The 13,149-nt window shown below is 51.9% G+C and overlaps 1 protein-coding gene across 2 annotated transcripts in view; it reads right to left on the minus strand.

Moving 5' to 3' along the window:
- Positions 1-4,703, minus strand: part of AMOTL1 (angiomotin like 1) — a 59,035-nt gene extending 54,332 nt beyond the window's left edge. The window contains exon 1 of one of the 2 annotated variants that reach the window (XM_060179655.1): positions 4,565-4,703. The gene's annotated coding sequence lies outside the window, so the exon portion shown is untranslated. The remainder of the gene's footprint in view (positions 1-4,564) is intronic. The other variant, XM_060179657.1, reaches the window with a different exon arrangement.
- Positions 4,704-13,149: the final 8,446 nt, after the last annotated feature.

Raw genomic sequence — 13,149 nt, forward strand, 5'->3', positions numbered from 1 at the left:
ACCGGAAGAGGGAAAGCTTAGCAAGTGGTGAAGCAGGGCTGCAGATATCTATTTATCTCTCTTCCTCTCTATCATTCCCTCCCCTCTCGATTTCTGGCTGTCTCTATCCAATAAATAAATAAAGATAATAAAAAAGGAAGGAAAGAAGGAAGGAAGGAAGGAAAGAAAAGAAAAGAAAACTCACAGGGCTGGGCAGTAGCACACCAAGTTAAATACATATAGTACAAAGTGCAGAAGGATCCTGGTTCGAGCCCCCGGCTCCCCACCTGCGGGGGGGGGGGGAGTCGCTTCACAGGCGGTGAAGCAGGTCTGCAGGCGTCTGTCTTTCTCTCCCCCTCTCTGTCTTCCCTCCTGTCTCCACTTCTCTCTGTCCTATCCAACAACGACAAAAATGGGAAGAAAAAATGGCCACCAGGAGCAGTGGATTCATATAGTGCAGGCAAGCCAGCAATAACCCTGGATGCAAAAAAAAAAAAAAAAAAAGAAAAGAAAAAGAAAAGAAAAGAAAGTGGAGCTTAAATTTTCTCATAAAAATAAAAAACAAAAAAAATACTGCTGGAGAGATAACCCAGTGACAAAGTGCAGGACTTACAGGCCTGAGTCTCCTGGTTCCATTCCTAGTGCCACATGCACTAAACTCTAGTTCTCTCTTTCTCTCTCTCTCTCTCTTTCCTGTAACATCACATCATAGGAAATAAATAAAAATTACATTTTAAAAAAGATAAAAATGTGAGATGATGGATCTGGTACCTAGATGAACAATAATGTATATATATATATATATATATATATATATATATATATATATGATAGTTGTGATGTACTTTAAATGTTTTATGATTTTTTTTGTTAATCGTACCATAGTAAAATAAAATCAGAAAAAAAAGAATAAGAAATAGTGCCAGAGGGTTCAGTTGTCTGTAGAGTTGGACACCAGAGCTGTGGATTACTGGGACTCTGGATACATGGCTGATATTTAATAGCTGCTTTGAACCAAAAAGCAGGAGACGCACAGAGCTGGGACAGCCCAGCAGTGCCGACGGTTGTTGGTGAAAGTCAGCATTTTGTGTCCTCAGTGAACGGCTGAACAGGAGTATTCCTGGTGCCGCGGGCATCCCAGGGCGCCGGTGTGTGGTCACACTCAGGGCAAGGGAGGAGCCCAGGGCTGCCCCAAGCTGCAGTGTCTGCTCTCTGCGGGGCCTTGGTGTCTCCGGAGGCCACAGAGGCTGACCTAGCGCACTGCTCTGTCTCCTCCAGGAGCTGAAAACTCCTGGGGTGGTGTGTGTGTGTGGGGTGCAGGTGGAGAAGTCCTGAGGCGCTAAGGCAGTCAGGGTGTGGCCAGGGTTCTCTGGACTGGGATTCCCACAGCAAGCCCCAACTGCCAGCAGTGACCCCAGAGCTACGGGGAGGGGGCAGGTGTCACCTCCAGCAGTAACCCCAGAGTTGTTGGGGGGGCAGGTGTCTCCGTGACAAGCAGGCATGGAGCTCTACCTGCAGCTGGGCGGAGGCAGGGGCTAGCAGAGTGGGAGGGTTGCAGCCAGTCAGACTGGGCGAGGGGGCCTGGAGAAGGCCAGGCAGGTGTGGCTTCTAGGCAGAGAGACTGCCAGAAAGCAGGGGAGGTGGCGGGGGTGGCAAGTCTGCTTTCCTTTCTTTCTTTCTTTCTTTCTTTCTTTCTTTCTTTCTTTCTTTCTTTCTTTCTTTCTTTCTTACTTTCTTTCTTTCTTTCTTTCTCTCTCTTTCTCTCTCTGCTTTCCTTTCTTTCTTTTTTCTTTCTTTTTCTTTCTCTCTCTCTCTTTCTTTCTTTCTTTTCTTTCCTTCTTTCTTTTTGTATTTTATTTATTTTCCTTTTTGTTACCCTTGTTTTTTAAAAATATTTATTTATGTATTTATTCCCTTTTGTTGCCCTTGTTTTATTGTTGTAGTTATTATTGTTGTCATTGTTGTTGGATAGGACAGAGAGAAATGGAGAGAGGAGGGGAATGACAGAGAGGGGGAGAGAAAGACAGACACCTGCAGACCTGCTTCACCGCCTGTGAAGTGACTCCCCTGCAGGTGGGGAGCCGGGGCTCGAACCAGGTTTCTTGCGCTTTGCGCCATGTGCGCTTAACCTGCTGTGCTACTGCCCGACTCCTGCAAGTCTGCTTTCTAGGGGGACACTTGAAGCTGAGAAAGCTTGTGCTAAACGCCAGCACTCACCCACTCCTTCCTTTCTTCCTTCTTCCCTCTCTTCCTTCCTTCCCTCCTTCCATCCACCCACATGCTGCCTGCTTACTTTGACAGCCATGCACAAATAAGTGAACCCCTGCAATCAAGGATTTAAACTGAGGTGACAATGACAGCAGAGTGTGACAAAGGACAGGGAGGTCTGTGGGGATGCACAGCCATGTCACAGGACATGTGGAGGGAGGGTCAGCTGTGGTCACCAGGGGGAGGCATGAGGCTGGAGCCACAGGTTGGCTAGAGCTGCCAGAGCAGCCCGCCAGGGCCACCGGGAAGGCCCAGCTGGGGCCGGGTGGGGGTGCTTCCTGGGAGGCTGCAAATACTCTGGGCCTTTGATAGCTTGGCATGTGGCTGTCTGCTTTGAAGCATTTAAGTGAATGGGGTGGCATGATCAGCTTCATCCTTTAAACATGTCAGTACAGCTAGAGAGCACAGGGTGAGGGGAGAGGGCTAGCACAGCAGCCCACGGAGGGCAGAGGACAGGCAGACGGCAGAGCGAGGACGGACACTGTGGAGACTGAGCAGGGGTGCAGTGTTGCTGAGGGTGCAGGCTGGCCGAGGCAGGCTCAGGCCCAGGCCCAGACGTGGGGGTGGGGGGCTTGCGGGGACCTGGAAGAAGACGCGTCCTTATTCGGACTTCTGAATGCCTTCCAGGGACATCAGGATTTCACTCTGGCTCTTTTTAAACAATCTCTACATGTTTTATTGATTTTTAAAAAATGTCCACCAGGGTTTTCCTAGGGCTCAGTGCCTACATGGCAAATCAACCATTCCCAGTGGTTTTTGTTTTTTGCTTTTTTTTTTTTTTTGCCTCCAGGATTATCGCTGGGGCTTGGTGCCTGCACTACAAATCCACTGCTCCCGGAGGTCAGTTTTTCCCATTTTTTTGCCCTTGTTGTTTATCGTTATTGTTGTTGTTATTATTGCTGTCATTGGTGTTGGTTAGGACAGAGAGAAATGGAGAGAGGAGGGGAAGACAGAGAGGGGGAGAGAAAGACAGACACTGCAGACCTGCTTCACCGCCTGTGAAGTGACTCCCCTGCAGGTGGGGAGCCGGGGGCTCGAACCGGGATTCTTATGCCTGTCTTTGCGGTTGGTGTCATGTGTGCTTAACCCGCTGCACTACCACCTGGCCCCGTTTTGTTTTGTTTTTTAACCAGAACACTAATCAGCTTTGATTTATGATGGCATAGGGATTGAACCTGAGACTTTGAAGCCTCAGACATGAGAGAATCTTTGCATAACCATTATGCTATGTACCCCCTGCCCTAATTCCCAGTGATCTAATTTTTTCCTTCTTTTTTCTTCTTTGAGGGATGGATAGATGTTGAGAGAGGAGAGGGAGATAAAAATGGAGAGAGACAGACACCTGCAGGCCTGTTTCGCCACTCATGAAGATTCCCTCCATCAGGTGGGGAGTGGATCTCCAACCCAGGTTCTTGTGCCCGGCAATGTGTGCGCTCAGCCAGGGACACCTCCTCCTGACCCCTCCCCCTGGCTCTCACTCTGCCTGAACTGTCTTCAGGGCCTCAGGGGTCAGAAGGAACATCCCATCATGCTTTCAAGCAGAACATACAGATGCCCGCCTGGTGACGGGGGGAGGGCAGGGTGCCTGCAACTCCAAATCTGTCGTGAAACTCCAGGGGCCCCGCTCAGCTGGGGACACACAGGGACAGGCTTCAGGTCAGCATGCTGTGGGCATTTCCCATGAGATGGCGTGGCTGAAACCGGGGAGCACTGAGAGCAGAGCACCTGCTTTTAGCTCCCTTGGGGCCCAGCTGGGTGCTATTCTAGTGCTGTGCTCTCAGCTGCGCCCGCCCGTACCTCTCCCCTGGGTGGCTCCAGGTGTCTCTGAGCCTTCGCCCAGTGAGTCTGTGGGCAGGGCTTGCAGGGAGGGCCAGGGAATGGGGCTGCCCGAGCTTGCTCTCACACGTGCATTCATGCCTATCTGCCCAGACTCGCGGGGGCAGGCATGGAGTGCTGGCGCCCTGCCTGCCACAGCTGCCTCTGCCAGCCAGGACAGGGCGGCCTCTCCGGTTCCCGGCCCCCCCCCCCCCCCCCCCGGGCATGGAGATAGCTGGCCATGAGGCTCTAACACTGTGCTTTCCTTCCTGTGAAGACCTGGGGGGCTCCACCCTGAGTCCTGGGGAAGGGAGCGGGTGGGGTCCCAAGCTTGGAATGCCCCTCGCCTGCCTGCCTGCCTGCTCGCCACTGAGCCCAACCCCGGCTTTGAGGTCCTGTCGCCCAGCCCCCAGGTGGATGGGCTGTGGGAACAGCTACCCCTTACCCCCACCTGGCTCAGCCCTCGCAAGTCCAGGAGAAACCCCACGGAGAGCCCCCCTACCTGGGAGAAGGTCTTGGCTGGGTGAAAACACCAAGTGCTAGCAGTGATGGCGGGGCACCCGGGGGAGGAGAAGGAAGGTAACTTCATGCCCGGTGCACAGGGGTGAAAAGAGCAGCAAGTGCTCCCCGGCTGCCAGCTCTGCCCAGGCACGCTCTGGCCTCTCAGGCAGCAGGCGGGCAGCAGGCGGGAGGGAGGGCAGGCGCTCCAGAACCTGCCTGGCTGGGTGCTCTTGCCCTCGACTCTGCACAGAAGGCAGGCGGGTGTGCCCCTGCCACACTGGGGCTCTAGGGAGGGGCCGGGGCTGGACACCACCACCCGGCGGGTTGGGAGGCACCAGACGGGGCAGATGGGTGGCAGTGGGGCCTCGGAGAGGTGCTCAGCTAAGGGTAGAGGCATGCCACTGAAGATGCAGTGTGACTGCCTTCCAGCCCCCTGCTGCCCCCTCACCTCACTCTCCATGCCACCTCAGCTGCCACACATGCCCACATCCAGAGAAACTATGGCAAGAGACATGAGAGTGAGGGCTTTTCTCCTGAATGTGAATGAAAGGTTGGAGCTGTCGGATCCATGACCCAGCTTTCCCCCTCGGTGCCACAGCCTGGACTGTGCCCTGGGTGGGATTCCCGGCAGCATTGTGGGCCGGGGTGGGGGTGAATGAGTGGGGAAGGAGAGAGCGGTGCTGGGCCGTGGCCACCCTTTGCATCACACAGTCACTGGGGGATCTGGGGTGGGGGGTGACTCAGGGTCACTAGCATGTGTCCAGCTTTGTCGGGTTGGTTATCTTGAGACGGAGATGATCTTGTGCTGAGTTTCATGCTAGAGAGTAAGATAAGAACAAAACCTCTCCCTGCTCTAGAAATATCGGAGTCCAACATTAGAAAAAGAATTGTGGACTTGGAGACTTAAGAAGTATCCTCGTGGCTTGTGAGAGGCAGATTGGAGACTCATGGCCAGGGAGCAGATGGTCAAGGCTCCTGAGCAGAAGCCCGTGGGTGCTGACCAGAGTGGGAGCTATTTGCACTCAGGCCAGCAGAGCATCCTGGGAGCCCCGAGGCGTAGGACAGACAGCCTCCCAGTCCCAGGCTCTCCTTCTCCCCTGGTGAAAACTCTGAGGCTCATGGAGTACAAAAGCAGCTTGGGCCTTGCCTTGTCTTACTTCCTGCTCACGGCCAAGGTCAGAATGAAGGAAAGTCCACGGGAGTCGGGCGGTAGCGCAGCGGGTTAAGCGCAGGTGGCACAAAGCGCAAGGACCGGCGTAAGGATCCGGGTTCCAGCCTCCGGCTCCCCACCTGCAGGGGAGTCGCTTCACAGGTGGTGAAGCAGGTCTGCAGGTGTCAGTCTTTCTCTGCCCCTCTCTGTCTTCCCCTCCTCTCTCCATTTCTCTCTGTCCTAGTCTGGTCTCTGCTCTGATGCAGGGTCCTTCTTTCCCCTGAGAACATGAGCCTTGACCCAGGAGTAAGCTAAGGCTTTTCTCTTAGGAAACCGCTTCTACCTTCTACCTTGCAGTGTATTACCTATGTCTGGAACTGCTCCTAAATAAGAGGTGTGCTGTCTTTTTTTTTTTTTTTTTTTTTGCCTCCAGGGTTATGGTTGGGGCTCAGGGCCTGTATTACAAATTCACTGCTCCTGGTGGCCATATTTTTCCATTGTTGTTGTTACTGTTATTGTTGTTGTTGAATAGGACAGAGAGAAATTGAGAGAGCAGGGGAAGACAGAGAGACACCTATCTCTGTGTTAGTATGCATGAGACCCCTTCTGTTTCATTTGGTTTAAATCCCCCCTGCTTAACACTATTCTATTTACATAACCACTTCATTCTATTTACATAACCACTCTTAACAAGCACCACCCTCCCTCCAGGGCATTGGTGGTTCAGTGATAGGATTCTCACCTGCTCTACCCCCTCCTTGTCACACTCTGATTTTCTCTCCACCCTCTCTATGTCACATCCTGTTTCCACCCTACTTGGCAAGTATATATAAAGACAGCATTGTGAGTTTTAGGGTACTTGAGTTTAGCTTAGCTCGTCTTAGATTGTGCTGCATCCTGCATGAATAAAGAGATACTGCCTACAGCTCAACCATGAGTCCCTGGTCGTCTGTTACCCGCCCGTGCCCGTGAAGCCAGCCCGGCAAAAACGACATAGCCCGGCGAAAACAACATCTCTGAATGAGAGAGAAGGAGAAAGACACCTGCAGACCTGCTTCACTGCTTTTGAAGCGACACCCTGCAGGTGGGGAGCTGGGGGCTCAAATCAAGATCCTTGCATGGGTCCTTGCGCTTCATACTATGTGCACTTAACCTGCTGCGCCACCACCCGGCCCATGGCGTCCCATTTCATGCTCCCCATGGCCACTTCTTTTTTCTTTTCTTTTCTTTTCTTTTTTCTTTTTTCTTTCTTTCTTTCTTTCTTTCTTTTTCTTTCTTTCTTTCCTTTATTCCTTTTTCTTTCTTCCTGTCATTCTTTTTCTCCTTTTCTTTTTTAAAGTTTTTTTTATATATATTTACCCTTTTTGTTGTCCTTGTTGTTGTTGATGTCGTTGTTGTCAGATAGGACAGAGAGAAATGGAGAGAGGAGGGGAAGACAGAGAGGAGGAGAGAAAGACAGACACCTGCAGACCTGCTTCACCGCCTGTGAAGCGACTCCCCTGCAGGTGGGGAGCCGGGGGCTTGAGTCAGGATTCTTACACCGGTCCTTGTGCTTTGCGCCATGTGGACTTAACCTGCTGCACTACCACCTGACTCCCTCCTTTCTTTTCTTTTCTTTTTTTTCTTTCTCCTTTCTTCTTTCTTTCTTTCTTTTTTGCCTTCTGGGCTATTGCTGGGGCCCAGTGCCTGCACTATGAATCCACTGCTCCTGGAGGCCATTTTCCCCCAGTTTTGTTGGCTTTGTTGTAGTTATTATTGTTGTTGATGTCATTGTTGTTGGATAGGACAGAGAGAAATGGAGAGAGGAGGGGAAGACAGAGAGGGGGAGAGAAAGATAGACACCTGCAGACCTGCTTCACCGCCTGTGAAGCGACTCCCCTGCAAGTGAGGAGCCAGGGGCTTGAACCGGGATCCTCACATCCTATGTTAGTACTTAACATCTGCTTTCTGATTTTTTAATTCTATGACCGTGTTTACTCATTTCCTACTAAAAAGGGTTTTGCAAGCATGCTAATTTCCGCTAGAGAATACCATCTTGCAGTACAGATGGAACAGTTCATTTGTGTCCCTTTATTCGAGGGTGTTTCTAATTTTCATTTTTTAAATCAATGATGTAATAGTGACTCATGCCATGTTTTTGTACCAAATAAAAATTAGAAACAATTAAGGACTTGGGAAAAGCAATCTCAGGTGGAAAAAATTTGACTTCAGCAAGGTGTCTCTATTTCATCATCCCCCCAGGGACTGTTGGGTGAGCAGACACTTGGCCAAACTGAACACAAAAAACACAAGTAATCTGAGCAGAAAACCCTTCTCAGAGGCTGAGGGACTCTTTCTGGAGCCCAAGGAGTAGAGGCCTCGGGACCACTCTCACAGACTAAGGGACTGGTTGCTGAGGGTGAGGAACAATTCTGAGGCTGAGTGAGCTTTCTCTGAGGCTGAGGGACACTTCTCAGAGGCTGAGGGATGAACTACAGAAGTTGAGGGACAATTCTTGGAGGCAAGGGGCCCTTATTGGAGGCTGAGGGACCCTTTTCAAGGCTGAAGAAACTTTCTCAGAAGCTGAGGGACAGGTCACAGAGGGACAGGTCACAGAGGGTGAGGTACAATTCTTAGAGGCTGAGGGACCTTTCTCAGAGGCTGATGGTCCCCTTTCAGAGGTCCTGGAGATACCTTCCTCAGAGGACAAGGGACCCTTCTTGGAGGCTGAGGGACCCTTCTCAGAGGCTAAGGGACCGCTTGTAAAGGGTGAGGAACAATTCTCAGAGGCTAAGCAACCTTTCTCAGTGGTTGAGGGACCCTTTTCAGAAGCCAAGGGACATTTCTAAGAGGCCAAGGGATCCTTCTCAGAGGCTGAAGTACCGTTGTCAGAGTTTGGGGGATAGGTCACAGAGGGTAAGGGACAATTCTGAGAGGCTGAGTGACCTTTCTCAGTGGCTGAAGGAACCTTTCTAGAGACCAAGCAACACTTCTTGGAGGTCAAGGGACGTTTCTCAGAGGCTGACTCTTCTCATTAGGTCCATGATTGGTCAACATTTTGTTTGGCTTTATATGTTAACTCCTTTCAACCACCAGGTTTCAGATGCTACCAGGATGCCAACCAGACTTCCCTGGACAGACAACCCCACCAATGTGTCCTGGAGCTCTGCTTCCCCAGAGCCCTGCCCCACTAGGGAAAGAGAGAGACAGGCTGGGAGTATGGATCGACCCGTCAACACCCATGTTCAGCGGGGAAGCAATGACAGAAGCCAGACCTTCCACCTTCTGCATCCCACAATGACCCTGGGTCCATACTCCCAGAGGGATAGAGAATGGGAAAGCTATCAGGGGAGGGGAGGAATACAGAGTTCTTGGTGGTGGGAAATCTGTGGAGTTATACCCCTCTTATCCTATGGTCTTGTCAGTGTTTCCTTTTTTAAGATTTTTTAATATTTATTTATTTTCCCTTTTGTTGCCCTTGTTTTTATTACTGTTGCAGTTATTATTGTTGTTGTTAGTGATGTTGTCATTGTTACATAGGACACAGAGAAATGGAGAGAGGAGGGGAAGACAGAGCGGAAGAGAAAGACATTTGCAGACCTGCTTCTGGTGGTGAAGCAGGTCTGCAGGTGTCTATCTTTCTCTCTCCCTCTGTCTTCCCCTCCTCTCTCCATTTCTCTTTGTCCTATCCAACAACAATGGCATCAATAACAACAACAATAAAACAACAAGGGCAACAAAAGGGAATAAATAAAATTAAAAAATAAAGGAAAAAAAAGACTCTTCTCAGAGGCTGAGCATTGCCAGAGGCTGACAGACCTTTTTCAGTAGCTGAGGGACCCATCTTAGAGGCCAAATGATGCTTCTTTGAGGCTGAGGAACCTTTCTCAGAGGCTGAGGCACTTTTCTCAGAGACTGAGAGACCTTTATTAGAGGTTGAGAGACCCTTCTCAGAGGCTAAGGGATCAGTAGCAGAGGTTGAGGAACAATTTTCAGAGGCTGAGTGAGCTTCTCAGAGGCTGAGGGACCCTTTTCAGAGGCCAAGGTACCTTTTTCAGAGGCTGAGAGAACTGTCTCAGAGGCTGAGGGACCCTTCTCAGAGCCTGTGGGACCCTTCTTAGAGGCTGAAGGACTTTTCTCAGATGCTGACTGACCCTTCTCAGAGGCTGAGTGACCTTCTCAGAGGCTGAGGGACCCTTTTTGGAGGCCAAGGTACCTTTTTCAGAGACTGAGGGACCCTTCTCAGGGGCTGAAGGACTTTTCTCAGATGCTGACTGACCCTTCTCAGAGGCTGAGGGACCCTTCTAAGAGCCTGTGGGACCCTTCTCAGAGGCTGAAAGACTTTTCTCAGATGCTCACTGACCCTTCTCAGAGGCCGAGGAACCCTTCTCAGAGGCCAAAGGACCATTCTCAGAGGCTGAGAGACCCTTCTCAAAGGCCAGGGGTCTATTCTCAGAAGCTGAGAGACCCTTCTCAGAGGCTGAGGGACCTTTCTTAGAGGCTGAGGGACCCTTCTCAGAGGTTGAGAAATGCTTCTCAGAGCCCAAGTGACCCTTCTCAGAGGCTCAGGGACCTTCCTCAGAGGCCAAAAGACCCTTCCCAGAGGCTCAAGGACCCTTTGCAGGGACCCCAAAGGGTCCCTCAGCCTCAGAGAAGGGCCCCTCACTCAGCCTTCATGAAGGGTCCCTCATTTTCTAAAAAAGGTCCTCCGAAAAGGTACCTTGGCCATGAAGAAAGGTCTGTCTACTTCTTAGAAGGGTCCCTAAGCCTCTGAGAATGGACCTCTGGCCTTTGAGAAGTGTCACTCGGCCTCTAAGAAAGGGTCCCTCAGATACTGAGAAAGGTCACTCAGGCTCTGAGAAGGGTCCCTCACCCTCTGAGAAGGTCACTCAGGCTCTGAGAAGGGTCCCTCAGCCTCTGAGAAGATCACTTAGGCTCTGAGAAGGGTCCCTTAGTCTCTGAGAAGGGTCCCTCAGCCTCTGAGAACGGTCCCTCAGTCTCTGAGAAAGGTCCCTTAGTCTCTGAGAAGGTCACTCAGGCTCTGAGAAGGGTCCCTCAGCCTCTGAGAAGAGTCACTCAGGCTCTGAGAAGGGTCCCTTAGTCTCTGAGAAGGGTCCCTCAGCCTCTGAGAAGGTCACTCAGGCTCTGAGAAGGGTCCCTTAGTCTTTGAGAAGGGTCCCTCAGCCTCTGAGAATTGTCCCTCACCGTCTGCTTTACATTGGCTTGTTCTAGCCCTCCCCCTCCAAGAGAATTGGATGAGTCCTGTTAATTTCGCGGGCCTGCTTGGCCCCGCCCCAAGGGACCCTGGGAGAGGGTTCCGGAGTCCGAGAGTTCCTGAGTTCCCCAGTGACAGAGTTCCTGAGTTCCGGAGTTCGAGAGTGCGAGAGTGCGAGAGTTTCTGAGTTCGAGAGTAAGGGAGAGGGTTCCTGAGTTCCAGAGTAAGAGAGAGTGCTTGCGCCGCTGCAAAGAGACAGCAGAGTTCTGTTTGGTGATTAGTTTGTGAATCGTTGTTCCTGAATAAAGAAATACAGCTGCCCTGCCCAGCCGTTGTCTCCGCGTCTCTGTTACCCGCCGTGAAGCAAGCCCGGCCAGAGCCTCTGAAAATTTTAACAACAGTCTGCGACTGATCCCCTAGCCTCTGAGAAGGGTCCCTCAGGCTCTGAGAATTGTCCCTCACCGTCTGCGACTGATCCCCTAGCCTCTGAGAAGGGTCCCTCAGTCTCTGAGAATTGTCCCTCACCGTCTGCGACTGATCCCCTAGCCTCTGAGAAGGGTCTTTTGGCCTCCGGAAAGGGTCCCTCAGTCTCTCCTCCTCTTCCTTTTTCTTTTCAAATCACTTCATTGGGGAAGCAATGATCTGCAAGTCAGTGGTTATAAGCAGTTTCTTCTCTTGATGGGTGATCGGGCCCAGTCTGTCCCACCAACTGGCGCCTTCTTCCCCCGACCCCCTTGCCGTCTAGAGTCCCTGGCTTTGCTGACAGACCCTCCCTCCATGGTTCCCTTTTCTTGTCCTGCTTCCTAAGTACCACAGGCCAGTGAAATCGTCCAGTATTTTGTCATTCTCTTTCTGGCTTATCTCACTTAGCATGATTTTTTAAAATTAATTAATTAATTAATTTTCCCTTTTGTTGCCCTTGTTTTTTTTACTGTTGTAGTAGTTGTTGTTACTGATGTTATTGTTGTTGGACAAGACAGAGAGAAACAGAGAGAGGAGGGGGAGACAGAGAAGGGGAGAGAAAGACAGACACCTGCAGACCTGCTTCCCCGCCTGTGAGGCGACTCCCCTGCAGGTGGGGAACCGGGGGCTCAAACCAGGATCCTTAAGCTGTAGCATGATTTTTTTCAAGGTCCACCCAAGATGCGGCAAAAGAGTCCTTTGTTTCTTACGGTTGCTCAGTATCCCTTTGTGTGTCTAGATGACAGCTTTCTTGGAAACTCATCTGTCATTGGGCAGCTGGGTCTTGCGGTACCTCTTATTAGGGCAATAGGATTGTGTATGTGTGTGTGTGAGCTTTTATTATCCTTCTTCTTTTCATTTCAGATAGAGACAGGAAGACAGAGAAAGCTCTACCACTGCACAAACCCACACTCTGTGGAGTCTCCCCTAGTGCCATGGTGCTCCCATGTGGGGCCAGGACTTCAGTGTGGGGCCCCCAGCAGGACAGGGCATGCACCCTACCCAGTAAGCACCCTGTGGTTCACCTCACAGGTCTGTGGGAAAGCACCTTTGGGAGAAACTCTAGCTCCTCCCATGGACTAACCTGGTAAACTGTGTGGAGCCACGTGGCGTGTCTGACTCTGTGCTGCCATCTGTGAAGCTGGCACGGTGCCTGGTCCAGCCCACAGACACTCGCCACGGCCACTCCCACCCCAGCAGGCCACGCTGGGTATCTCTGCCAGTCTGACCAGCCCCCACACAGGACAAGCAAGTGGCCAGCACCAGCTCCTGTGCACCCAGTGGGTCTGGAGTCTGCTCCCCCTACCCAGAACAGCCTCCCCCTGCCCAGAACAGCCTCCCCCTGCCCAGGACAGCCTCCCCCTGCCCAGAACAGCCTCCCCCTGCCCAGGACAGCCTCCCCCTGCTCAGGACAGCCTCCCCCTGCCCAGGACAGCCTCCCCATGCCCAGGACAGCCTCCCCCTGCCCAGGACAGCCTCCCCATGCCCAGGACAGCCTCCCCCTGCCCAGGACAGCCTCCCCATGCCCAGGACAGCCTCCCCTTGCCCAGGACAGCCCCCCCCCCAGGACAGCCTCTCCTTCCTGTAGCCTCCCCTCCCTGAAGGCTCCCCGTTGTTCGACCCCATGTGCTAAGAAGAGCACTAAATCCCTTGCTTTTGCGCTTCTCCGGTGTAGATATGACCCCACCCTGGGGTGCTCCGCATGCAGGGGAGAGAAGGGAAGAGCCGCTGGTGAAGGAGGCTGTGCAGAAAGCTGAGATGATGAAGCCATGGGGCATCC

This window comes from Erinaceus europaeus, chromosome 20 (genome assembly GCF_950295315.1).
Source record: "Erinaceus europaeus chromosome 20, mEriEur2.1, whole genome shotgun sequence".
NCBI lineage: Eukaryota > Metazoa > Chordata > Mammalia > Eulipotyphla > Erinaceidae > Erinaceus > Erinaceus europaeus.